Source organism: Adiantum capillus-veneris, chromosome 16, assembly GCF_014529385.1.
Source record: "Adiantum capillus-veneris isolate H3 chromosome 16, ASM1452938v2, whole genome shotgun sequence".
Classification (NCBI taxonomy): domain Eukaryota; kingdom Viridiplantae; phylum Streptophyta; class Polypodiopsida; order Polypodiales; family Pteridaceae; genus Adiantum; species Adiantum capillus-veneris.
The window spans coordinates 58,892,338-58,905,410 of record NC_140946.1 but is presented as its reverse complement, the minus strand read 5'-3'; positions in this window follow the sequence as shown (position 1 = coordinate 58,905,410).

Genomic DNA, 13,073 nt, shown 5'->3' with positions numbered 1-13,073 from the left:
GCTCTACAATGAAATCCATGGAGATGGATGACCATGGTTTGGTTGGAATGGGCAAGGGGTAGAGTAATCCATGAGGACGATGACGAGGGGCCTTTGATCTAATTGCAAGTGTCACAAGTGCCTACATACTCCTTGACAAGCTTCCACATTTGAGGCAACCAAAAGTCACGGGAGAGAAGCTCAATCGTCTTATTAATCCCATAATGCCCTGCTGATGGAATATCATGCCATTGGTGAAGTACCTCCAAGCGTGTTAGTCCTGGCAGAATATAGAGAAGACCCTTATAGTAAATTAGTCCATCAATTTCTTGAAAGTCCTCATTAACATCTTGTCCTTGTAGTTGTTGTCTAATATTCTCAGCAAGTGGATCTTTGGCAATTTGTGTCTTCACCTTAGAAAGAAAAGTAGAATCTTCAGGAGCTTGGCTCATGGTGGGGTTTAGCTTAAGCTGTTCAGGTTTCAAAATCACTAACTCTTGTTGATCAAATGCTGCGTCGCCTTCTCTAGGTGCAAGGTAGGATCTTCTTGATAAGGCATCTGGCTTAGCTTGTTGATGGCCAGGTCTATAAGAGATAAGAAAATCAAACCTTGATAGGATACCACTCCACCTGGCTTGGCGACGATTCAAGATGCGGGATGTCATGAAGTATTCCAAATTCTTGTGATCTGTATAGACAGTGATCTTATGAGGAGCTCCTTCAAGTAGGTGACACCAAGTGTCAAAGGAGTCGATGATTGCTAAGAGCTCTTTGTCATGGATTTCATAATTGATTTCTTTGGCTGAGAACTTGCGGGAATGAAAAGCCACGGGATGTACTCGATCATCCTCTCCTACTTGGGATAGAATAGCGCCAAGTGTAAAATCTGAAGCGTCTGTTTCTAGGATGAAAGGCTTTGTAGGATCTGCGTGAATTAGAATGGGTGCGGTCATGAAAGCTGGCTTGAGATTCTGAAATGCTTTCGCGGCCTCTGAGTCCAAACTTATTATGGCCTGTCAACCTTGTGAGTGTTGTAACCACCTTGGAGTATCCCTGTATAAAGATATGATAAAAATTTGCAAATCCGAGGAAACATTGAACATCTCTTACCGAGGTGGGTGTCTCCCAATCAAGGATGGTCTGAACCTTCTTTGGATCCATGGAGATTCCATTTTCAGAAATTACATAACCAAGAAATTCCACCTTAGATTGATGAAAAGAGCACTTCTCCAACTTTGCATATGACCCTGATGCACGAAGCTTTTCAAGCACTAATCATACATGGTGCTCATGCTCTTCTTGATCCTTGGAAAATATCAAGATATCATCCAGATATATTACCACAAAATAATCCAAATACTCCTGAAAGATATCGTTCATTAAATCTTGAAAAACAGCTGGGGCATTTGTGAGACCAAATGGCATGACGGTATATTCAAAGTGGCCATACCTTGTCCGAAAGGCTGTTTTCCATTCATCACCTTCTTTGATTCTGATTAGATTGTAAGCACCACGAAGATCTATTTTTGTAAATATTCTTGCCCTTCCAAGGCGCTCAAGAAGCTCTGGGATCAAGGGAAGGGGATAGCGATTCTTGACGATGATCTTGTTTAGGCCCCTATAATCCACGCACATCTGGAGACTTCTGTCCTTCTTTTTTACAAAGAGTATTGGAGCTACTGCTGGGGACTTTGAATGTCGTATGAACCCCTTAGCAAGATTCTCATCAATATTTTTCCGTAATTCTACCAATTCATCTTGAGATAGCTTGTATATTGGTCCAAAAGGGGTTTGGGTTCCCTCCTGAAGCTCTATAGCACAATCATAGGGTCGATGCTCCGATAAGAGGTCTGCATTCTTCTTCTCAAAAACATCATTGTAATCTTGATATTGACGTGGCAATGCCTCCATGATTTTTGTTGTCGACGTGTTGGTTGGTGTTGCAAATTTGGCTGCATGCATGAAGACCTTGGCTCCAAGATATATAGGCCTATTATGCCTTCCCTTCTTCTTTTTGGATTTTTCATGGTTCAATTCTCCGAGCCCTCCAATCGATGTCAAGATTATGTAATTCAAGCCACGGTAGCCCAATAACAATTGGACTTCTTGGGCTTTGTATAATATTGAACGCTATTCTTGAAACATGCTCCTGCAATGTTACTTCTATGGGACGAGTTTCATACCTGACATCCTCTGATGTGAGGGGACAACCATCAATGACTTCTACAGTTGCTGGATTAGACTTCTTCACAAGTGGTATGCCTTGTTCTTTTGCAAATTCTTTGTCCATGAAGCACGTCGTTGTGCCTGAATCTAGTAATGCTTCACAATCCATGTGCCTACCCGGCATATGGATCTTGACTGGTAGCATAAAACTTGAAGTGGAATCAGCGAGAAGAAAGAGACTTTTTTTTGCTTGTCTTTTGTCCAACCGGTCGGTCTCTATTGGGGTTGGACGTCCATGTTTTCCGAACACGTTGAGGCCATTGCACCATGAACCTTCATCCTTCTCTTCCTTGGACACTGTTGAACTATGTGCCCCTGCTCTCCACAATACATACATAAACCATTAATGTGTCGCCTTTGCTTCTCCTGGGATGAGAGAGGTTGAAACCGTGCTGAATCAATTTGCATGGGCTCAATGCTTGATTCATGGCCCTGTTGAGGTGTGTAGCCATTATGTGTCACTTCTGTTTGGGGTCGCAATTTTGCCCCAAGACACCTCTCTTGTCTCCTCTCAAATAGTCGATTATCACATTCTATTGCTTGAGAGATGAACTTGCTTAGTGTGTGAACCTTTGGCATAGTCAATAAAAGATCTTTTACGTCATCCTTTAATCTCCACCAAAATTGGCTAATGAAATATTCTTGATGCCAAGTCAAATCACAAGTGAGCTGTTGAAATTCGGATGCATAGACGGATGCAAGTCTTGATCCTTGGCGGAGATTTCTAAGTTTGGTTTCAGCAACCCTTGCTGAAACCAAGACGGATGCATAGACGGATGCAAGTCTTGATCCTTGGCGGAGATTTCTAAGTTTGGTTTCAGCAACCCTTGCTCTATCAGTATCCCCAAAGGTTGCAGAGAACTCCCGCACAAAAGCTTCAAAGTCATGAAGGAGAGGAGATTATTTTTCAAGTAAGGGAGCAAACCAAGAGAGAGACGTACCTGAGAGGAGGGTCCCAATAAGGCCTACTTGAGAGGCATCATCTAGATAACACTCTCGTTGCATTCGAATGAAGAGACGCACTTGCTGGAGAAAATCTCAAAACTTTGATCTAGTCCCATCAAATTTTTCAGGCATGCTGACCTTCAGCTCCTTCTTATGTTGTTGAGAATAGATGGATCTTGCAGCTTGTGCTTGATGTGTGCTTGTCTCTTGAAGCTCTTGAATTTGACATTGAAGATCTTGCAACGCCGGTCCCAAGATTAGGGGTTGCCCTACTTGAAGTTGAGCGTTACTCTCGTGAAGTTCTTGTAATTGAGCTTGGATGCTTTGCAATGCGTTGATGAGACCTTCCATCTTCAGCTCCATGATGGCTTGAGAAGATTAAGAGATGGTGGTCTTGCCAAACTGTTATGAGCGCATATGGAGCTAGAAGAGAGCAAGAAGAGGCGCTCTCAATGTACAAGAAAATTGGGACTTGATAATAAGCTTAATCTTGATTACAAGGCTTAATACTTTATTAAGAAAGCTTGATACAAGACTTGGATTACATAACTCGAGTACAAGGCAAGGCTTGATTGAAAGGATAAGACTTGAACATAAGAACTAGAAGAGGGATATCCTCATAGGAGCCTCACAACTGGTGTTGGCAAGACTGAGGGGCTTGTGGCCCAAGACCCCTATTTATACTAGTGCTTGAGGAGGTTACTTGAGGAGGTTAGGACTTTCTAGGTTCTTCTTGAGGAGGTTAGAATCTTCTAGAACCTTCTTGATCCTTCTAGTTCTTCTAGAACCTTCTAGATCCTTCTTCAACTTTCTAGAACTTTCCAGAAACTTTTAGATTCTTCCGAAATCTTCTCCATGTTTCTAGAAACTTCTAGAATCTTCTAGCAATGATGTAGGCGATGATGCAGGCAGCGACTAACTCTCAAGCATCCATAACAATTGGGGATGGATATGATAGTATTTTATTGCTTCAAAAAAAGTGCATGTTTCCTTTTTTCCATGGGAGTAGATTTTTTGGACAATGTGAAGAGGATGACATGTGCTTCCTATTTAAAATGTCCACTAAGGGACCAGGTTCTGGGATTGATCTAGTAAATCGGATGAAAAGAACTGAAACTGGTGACTTTAAGAAATGAGTGGGTACATTTTGATTTTACCCATAGAATAGATGGATGGGCAACAATGTCATGCTCAATTTATGATCCAAGGTAATCTTTAAGTATTTAAATATCTTGTATTTTTTTCATCATTACTTTTTTTTTCATCATTTTTTTTTCCAAGGTAATCTTTAAGTATTTAAATATCTTGTATTTTTTTCATCATTTTTTTTTTCATCACTGCAAATAATTGCTATATGCGAAACTAAAGAGGAGGATGCAAAGACTCAAGTTATTTTTTGGGAGAACCTTAATTCAACAATGTAAAAGTATGAACATGGTGCAGCTGACTTTGCAAGTTTTATGTTTGATGAGGCTGGTGCAAATTGGAATGCTATTCGAACAGTCTTCAATGGCGGGCTAGATAATATCATGGAGGGACGTGAACAGTCATGCCTATTTCATTGGGAGCAGAGTTTAGACAAATATGCTAAAAAGTGGATACCTCAACATCTAACAAATCAACACATTCATATGTGTGAGGAATGGAGATCTTGTAAAACCATTGTGCTTGCATCTCAAAAGGCACTTTCAATTCAAAAATGGTGGAGACAGCATTTATCTACAAAGAGCATCACAAGAGTGAGCAGATGGTTTAAATGTTGGGAGAAACAAATTTCACACTGGGAAGGAATTGGAATAGATGTAAGTACCTTTATGACAATTTATAATTTTAGCAAAATTTATAAAATTTTCATACATGAAATTTATAAATTTTAACTTATGGTTGTTTGAATTTCATAGGCTGGTCTAAGTCCGTGGGAGCGGGCACAAATTCCCAATGTTAATTTATCAGAAATTGTACATGCCAGTTGGTTAGCGGGTGCAGGTGGAAAGAGAATCTCAACAAACTCCAACTCCAACCAACGTGGCCCATCTATTACACGAGGCTGTTTGCAGGGACTCCAATGTATGTGCAGCCAATTTTGCATGGAGACAAAGAAACAGTACAACGCAAAAAGAGGAGTAGAACACGAACAAGTAGCTCCCATCGGTCAGAATATGTCATGGAATCTCAACAACAAAATTATCACGATCGACCCAAAAGAATCAAGTTTGATACCCAAGGACCAGGTATTTCTAACATTCCGCTGCAAATTAGTGACAGTGATGATGATATTAGATCTAAAAAAGAAACAACCACACGTTTGTTATCTCAAAGAAACAATGTGTTTGATAGTGATGTGCCATCCACTCAGTGGGCCCTGAGGAGAAGGCCCATTCAAAGTCAAAGAAAGTGTTTTTGAATAATAGGGAGAAAAAATTGTGACAAAATCTTGCATAGTCGCTCTATTGGTCTTGTTGCTCCATGTATATGGTGCAAAAGAATGTTCAAGGGTAAACAATTGAGCAATGGTTATGGTTTTATAATCATGATATTTTTCATACTCGATCAATCAAAAGACAAGTCAAAGATTTACCTCATGCTCCGAATGTTTGGCCAGTAGCAAGAGGGACAGATATCTCCACACAAGAACTTGCAGCGCTGCATCAGAGTGGATTTAGGATAGAGAATTCAATGGTAAATGTGCAACCCCCGACTGGAGACTGTAAAGAAGGTGGTGGAAGCTCGCAGAAGATAAAGTGGAGGCATGGAATTTCTAAAGAGGCCATGAAGAAATTGGAAGCATGTAATAGTATGACAGTTATATTTTTGGATGAAGTGAAAAGGCCTCAAGAGCATGTAGTTTTCCGAGTTCTCACTAAAAATAGTTATGAGAATTATATAAAAGGGAGTCCAACATGCACGTCTCCGGATTTTCAAAAGTGAGAGAAGACCAACAAATCCTTTTTGGCATGCAAACATATGTACTATACGTACACGAAAGTGCTCAGACTTGAACCTAAGGAGCACATTATTATTTATCAACCAACCCTCTCACCAATGGACATCGCCTTTATTCTTGGACAACCAAAGAGGATTTCTCCCTCCATTTAATTACAGCTGGTTTGGTATGCATCTTTCACTAAACTAGAATATTGTTCTATGATATTAAAGTGTTTTTCTGCATTTATTTTAGTTTATTTCACTTGTGATTATTTATCTTGGAAAAACATTGTTTATGCAGCACAGGATTTCAAAATTCAAGCAAAAGACAGAAGCAACTTGCAAGCAATCTGGGAGAAAATTACTTGCCTTGTAGAGTGACCATTACATTTATGGAATTTATGCCTTTTTGTACTCTAATTTTGGTCTTATCCTGTGGTAGTTTAGCGAATGTACTTACATCCTCAAACTTACGTTGTTTCAAAAAGCTCAAGCTTGGGGAAAATAGTATTGTTTCTATTTGGCATGATTTTTGACTTTATCGCACGTATATATGCTGTGGATTATTTGACTCTGAAAATAGTATTGTCTCTATTTGGCATGATTTTTTACTTTATCGCATGTATATATGATGTGGATTATTTGACTCTAATGACATGCGCTGCAAACATATTTGACTCTAATGGCATGAGTTGTGAAATGCTGATTTTTTTGTTTTACATTTTCACATCGTTATGCCCTCTCGGTCTCTCTCACTCTCTGCATAGTGATATACAACTATAGAATTTTACTTTGTCTCTCTAAAGATTCTAGAAGAGATTTCACTCTCTCTCTCTCAAGGATTTATGATCTCTTCTTCCAATGGTAACGCGCATAGATACTATCTCTCTAGAATTTATACTTTCTCTCTCTGTCAACCACACATATATGGAGTCTTATGATTGAAAATTATATTAAATAGATACTTTATGCTATGACACATGTTTGGTTTAAAAAACTCTAAAGATTTCTAAAATTGTCAAAAAAACTTGAAATGAAAAACTCTCAAATGTTAAATCCCCGATTGCGACTAGGTTTGGTCTCTTCATGATTAAGTCAGGTTCTCAATATTAGACACTAGTTATGGTGGGGTTGTTTACTAATACGATAAGCTAACAAGTCAAGGACTTATACTTTGATGATGAGTTACGTTAGCTAGTTACTTTCATGAAAAGTGAAGAGAGGTACTCTTTGGGGTGCATCTTTGTTGTGATAACTTGTTTAGTATGCTCATGTGGGGTCTAAATGGAGTTTACACACAGTGCTATATTCTTTATGGACCAATTATACAATACGACTACAAAGGGAAAACAATGAGGAAAATCGAGGTACTCTTTGGGGTACATCTTTGTTGTAATAACTCGTTTAGTATGCTCATGTGGGGTCTAAATGGAGTTTATACATTATGTTGGTTATTAAACAATTATAGAATACGACTACAAAGGGAAAACAATGAGGACAATCAAGATGTTAGTTTTGAAATCATTGAAACTCTTTTTGAACTATGTTCCAGTCAAACAAATAGTTGGATCCATGAAGGAAGCCACTGTGAAAAACATTATTGTTCTTATGAAGATATAACCACTTTTGTTTTTTAAGATAAAAATGCTTCTCCAAGGGGGGAGTAATGTCAAGCCAAGGGCCAAGACGCGTGTACGATCAAGGAGTGCTATATGTAGTGGGCCACGGACCTATACAGTGAGGTTGGGTGGAGAGTTGTACATGCCAATCCCTTGTAGGTTTACACAAATGGTTTTTAAGTACCATGGTGGACAAGCAAACTCTTCACAAGCTTGCTCTCTTTTCACATACTTACAGATACATGGATGATCTACTTAGCATTAATAATAGAACCTTTCGGTCAAAAATTTCTTTAATCTACCCTAATTGCTTAAAAATAGATCCCACACTTGGTTTTGGGTTTGGTACTCTCTTGGGATTCTTTTCTACCTCTATACAGTTTCTAAAATTTTCTATTTTCCTACATAGCCCTATATTGCAAATTCCGATCTAAGGTTTATTTGGAAAAGAGACAATTTAAACATCACCTATGTTGAGTTTAATGGAAAGAAAAGTAATAGGCTTGCTAAAATTGTCATCAACACTTGCCTAAGCTTATTACACATGATCTTATACTCCTCATCTAACATTTTTATTGCATGGATAGAAATCAATTTCCTAGTTAATAAATTCTACCTAAATGGATTTAAAAGATGTCAACTACCAAATACCATCACCCGAGCCAGTTTACACAATAATTGGCCTTGACTTAAACTAAATTACACTAATCTCATTGACCTTATGAGACAATAGGCCCATGATATATGGGCCTATTGTCGACGCACTCAGTGTGGTGCATGGGATTGGGTGGGTAAACACACACATGCTTGTCACTAATACTCCTTTGAAACTAACCCCCCTCCCTTTCCCATTTCTCTTTCTTCCTACCTAGCTTGGTAAAGGCTAAAGCTACATTGTGGGCTACCAATTGGCTTCTCTGCCCCCAAAAAATCACCCACTTCTAGTGGGAATCCATCTTGATAACATTAGATAATAGATTTGTAGTTTTTTTAAAGAATTCCCTCACCATCCGGCGTACCAAGTAATGAACTTTTTGCACCCCATCTACTGCAATACCCCCCCCCCCCCCCCCAACCACCATCATCAAAATGTTATGCATATACTAGGCTTCCTCCTTGAGAGAGACAAGTATCACAAATGCCTCGTTGGGATTTCTAGTTCGTAGAAATGGTTCACTTTTTTATTATTTTATAGTTGCCATTTTGATCTTATGGTCATTCTTTTTGTTTGAGATACACAAGACAAGATTGTACTCTGTTGCATTTATGCCCTATACCTTCTCTCTGTTGGTAGTCTTGTAACATGGTCAATAATGGATATTTTGTAAATTGGGCTCCAATGGCCTTGTATGGTAGAATTTTCCTTCATCATCCATATATGTTCTCCCTTGACCCCCACAATGTTGCAATTGTTTACTGGGTAAACACATAATTGTTGGTAGGATTAATGTGAACATGCACATGATCCTCGAGTCTTGATTACAACACAACAACTTGATTCTTAACAGAAGTTTGATGTTGAGGACATGGTCTAACCTCAAAACGTATTTTTTGCCTTCAATGTCAAAGAAGTTTACTTGATTACCATTGTATCCCTCAAGTTGCAACAACAAATCAAATGGTTGCATGAATTTGATCTTGCACCGGATTTCTCATTAATCATCTTGCTCTTGCTCATGTTCAAAACACACATAGTCGAGTTCAGTATGGATCCACATGAGGTAGATAACCACTTGTCATAGATCCATAAGACAAATTTGAGGTATGTCTTGGTATGATCGATACATCTCTTTGTTTGCTCTCAAACTCATACTTAAAAGTGTTGCAAAATCTCTAATCAATATGAGAAGAGTGTCATAGCTACTACGACTTGTCTTTGCAGTCCAAGTTATGCCCTTTTCCCCCTTGTATGGACACCTTAAAAATCTACAATAGGATATTTTATTTAGAATTAGTTTTAATACCAAATGGTAGCATTTTTAAAGCTATATTGACTCAATTTGGAATTTTGAATCAAAAGTTGGAGCAATTTTAGTGAACTGCCCTTGAAGCAACACTCAAAAAAATTTAGGACCAAGCAAATAGAGCTTGATTGCTAGTAACTCCCTATTTAGTGGATATTTTTGGCCGCTAGAAATATAGGATGTAATCAAGTATGCCCACAAGATTTTTGACTCAAAAGCACTCATTGTGAGAAAACATACACGAGCACGCATACGCACACACACACATTGAAATACTCAAGACACATGCACATACACACACAGTACACACAATTGTGCAGCTCCGATTCCATGACAAGAAAATGAGCAAAGGGATGCCAATAACGTTTATTTGAAGCCTACATGATTAATGAGGAGTAATAAGGGCTTGCTAACCAGCCAATTTTAAGCTAAAAGTATGCCAGATGCGGCTCTAAGGGACAAAAGATGTCTCGATAATGCTAACAGTGAGTATGCTTAAAGTGGTCATAACTAGGATTTTATTCACCAAAGTTGTAGTACTTGAAGTTCTCTATAGGACCATCTTTATGGCTCGTCAATCGAAGCTACAAATAAGAAGTTATGTGAGTTTGAAGATTAAGTAGTAGCAGATCTGTACCAGATTGGGTAGGTGCTCATGAAGGGTCAAAGTTGATATAAGTGCATGGGCCTAAAGTGCTCACTTTGAGGAGCGTGTTGGTCTTTCCAGTTCATCAATCGAAGTTCCGGTTGTCAAGATATGGCTAGTTTAAGTTTCACCAAGGGCTAGGTCTATACCACTCTGATTGCCTCGGTCAGTTCTTCATCTGGGAATATTTGAGCTTCAGCCAGATAATGGAGACATGACTGATGTTTCTTGGATGATAAATTTACTAAGTGGATCAAGCTCGAGAAGCATTAAAATGCTTGAAGAACATTGATTGCCAATATGTATGTTGAATGTGGTGTTTTCCGTTGCACTACTTAATGCTTGCACCTTGAATCAATGGAAAGTTGGAAAAATAAGTCATGCTTGGTGGTGCTTTAGAATGCAAATGCTTAGCATTGCCTTGGGTGATGAATATGCCAAATTTGATGCCGTCACAAAAGCACATTAAGATCTTGATAAGCTTCAAATATTTAGCAGGGCAATGTCTTGGTCGATATACATGCTACATGTGATGCTTTGCCGATATGCATGCCAAATGTGGTGCCCTTCTGAATCAAAAGCTAAGTGGCCACCCAATCCAATGAAAATGGACACCCAACCCAAAGGAAAGTAGTGTGGCCACCCACTACCCATAAGAGAAGTTTTTTTAAAACCTAATGTGAAGGGAAAAGAAGACAGCGAGGGCGACAAGCAGCACAAGGAAACAGGCTCATGGCGTGCGATCCGGTGCCTGGACGGCGGTGAGAGTGAAGGCAAAAATGCTCTGCAGCAACGGGCGCTCCTGTTTGGTACCATCCTTGCCGAGTTTCATGAGGGTCGAGCTTGGCCATGCCACATCAGCAAGGGGCCGTGCCCATTAGCAATATTGGTAATGGGTTGGCCAAAAATAGTAAAAGCAGTTTCCCATGCAAACTCCCAAGACCCCTTGTATAAAAAAGGGGGAACGAGGTCTCTTTTTTCTTCTTCTTCTCACTGGTATGAGCCAAACCGCTTAGCTAATCCGAATCCTAAGCTATTAAGCCACTAAAACCAAAGCTTCCATAGCCGCTCTTAAGCTAAGCTTTCATCAAACCGCTCCTAAGAAACAAATCCATATCCTAAACTAAGCCTTGTAAGCCCATTTGAATCCAAAATCAGACCTTCTATAACCCATAATCCTAAGCTAAAGCTCCCTAGCCATCGGAGTCTCATTCAAACCCTCGATAAGCCATTCTAAACCTATGCTAAGCCACCATAAGCCATGGGAGTCAGAATCCTGCTAACCAACTCTAAGTTGATCCTAAACTCCATAACCAACTCTCATGCAACAAGCTCCCATAGCCATAGCCGAAGGGAAGATCCGGCTCTCTCTCTCGACCTTGAAGTAGCAAGGATGAACGAAGGAGACAAAACTTATCAAGACAACCTTGGTAGTCCAATTAGGGTAGGTGAAGCTAATGTAAGGAGCTTAAAATTCAATTAACATTTAAATTAAGCATTGGTAATGTTCATTATCCGTTTTGAGTATTCAAGTTTTGGTGGTCCAAGCTGTCTATTTCAAGATTTGTCTCCATTGATTGTGTCTGTTGCAACTCTCTTCCTCGCACCTCTCATAGCTAGAGGCCCTATGCCTTCCTGGCTCACCTTTCAAACACAAATCCCTTGACATTCTTGGTGAACCTGACGTGAAACGAGCCAGGGTGAGAAGTGTTTGTGGAGAAAGATGTGGACACCGCAAGAGGTAGCCATGCAGCAAATGAAGCAGCAGTTTGCTACATATATGCAACAACAATAGGTTGCCCAACATCCATATAATGTGCAAGAGCGGATTTGTAAAGCTTGACACACAGTTACAAAGAAATTACAACGATTTGAAGGCTGGGATATTAGAAAATTTTGCAATATCCACGAGGAGGCAATGGAAGATAATGGAATCAATGTTTAGAATGTAGTGGAAGGATTTCATTTGATTGCAGTGCCAGAACTTAGAGGCCGAATAAAAGAGATTCAGGCAGCTCAAGGCCCAAATTGGCAAGAATTCAAGAAGGCTTTGCAGGAGGAATATTTTCTTGAAGATTCACAAAGGGTAACTAGACAAAGCTTTATAAAGTGGGTGTAGAGGAAAAACAAAAATTTATCTGTACGAGAATTATAACGGGAGTTTGAAAAGAAGTTCGAGAAAATATTGTCCTTGACAGAGCAACATTCAATGAAGGACCAGAAGGTCGAACTATTCATTCATGCTCCTAATCCACGACTTCAAAAGAGTCTAGTGCAGTTGCTGGAGGATTCAACTGGGGAATTGGGCTGAATACTTGATTGGAAAATAGTCACTAAAGCGGTAAATATGATTGTGAAACGGCAGATGAGAGTTGATAAGCTAATTGTGGCTAATGTCATGGATGTTGTGGAAGAGGAATCTAAGGAGAAAACAACCTCGACAACACCTAGAATGGAAGAGCCAATTCTCGACTAATTGGTGAAAGGTATTCAAGAGTTAAATTTGAATTTCAAATCTATAAAATTTGAAAGTTTAGCGGCAAAGGGGTCTACTTTTGAGCCTAGACAACAACCTCCATGCAAAGGCTGGGATCGATGCATGTGGTGCGATAGTGAAGACCACAGGTATGTTAAGGAATGTGATGAGTTCAATGAAGCCAATTCTCGACGAATTGGTGAAAGGTATTCAAGAGTTAAATTTGAATTTCAAATCTATAAAATTTGAAGGTTTAGCGGCAAAGGGGTCTACTTTTGAGCCTAGACAACAAC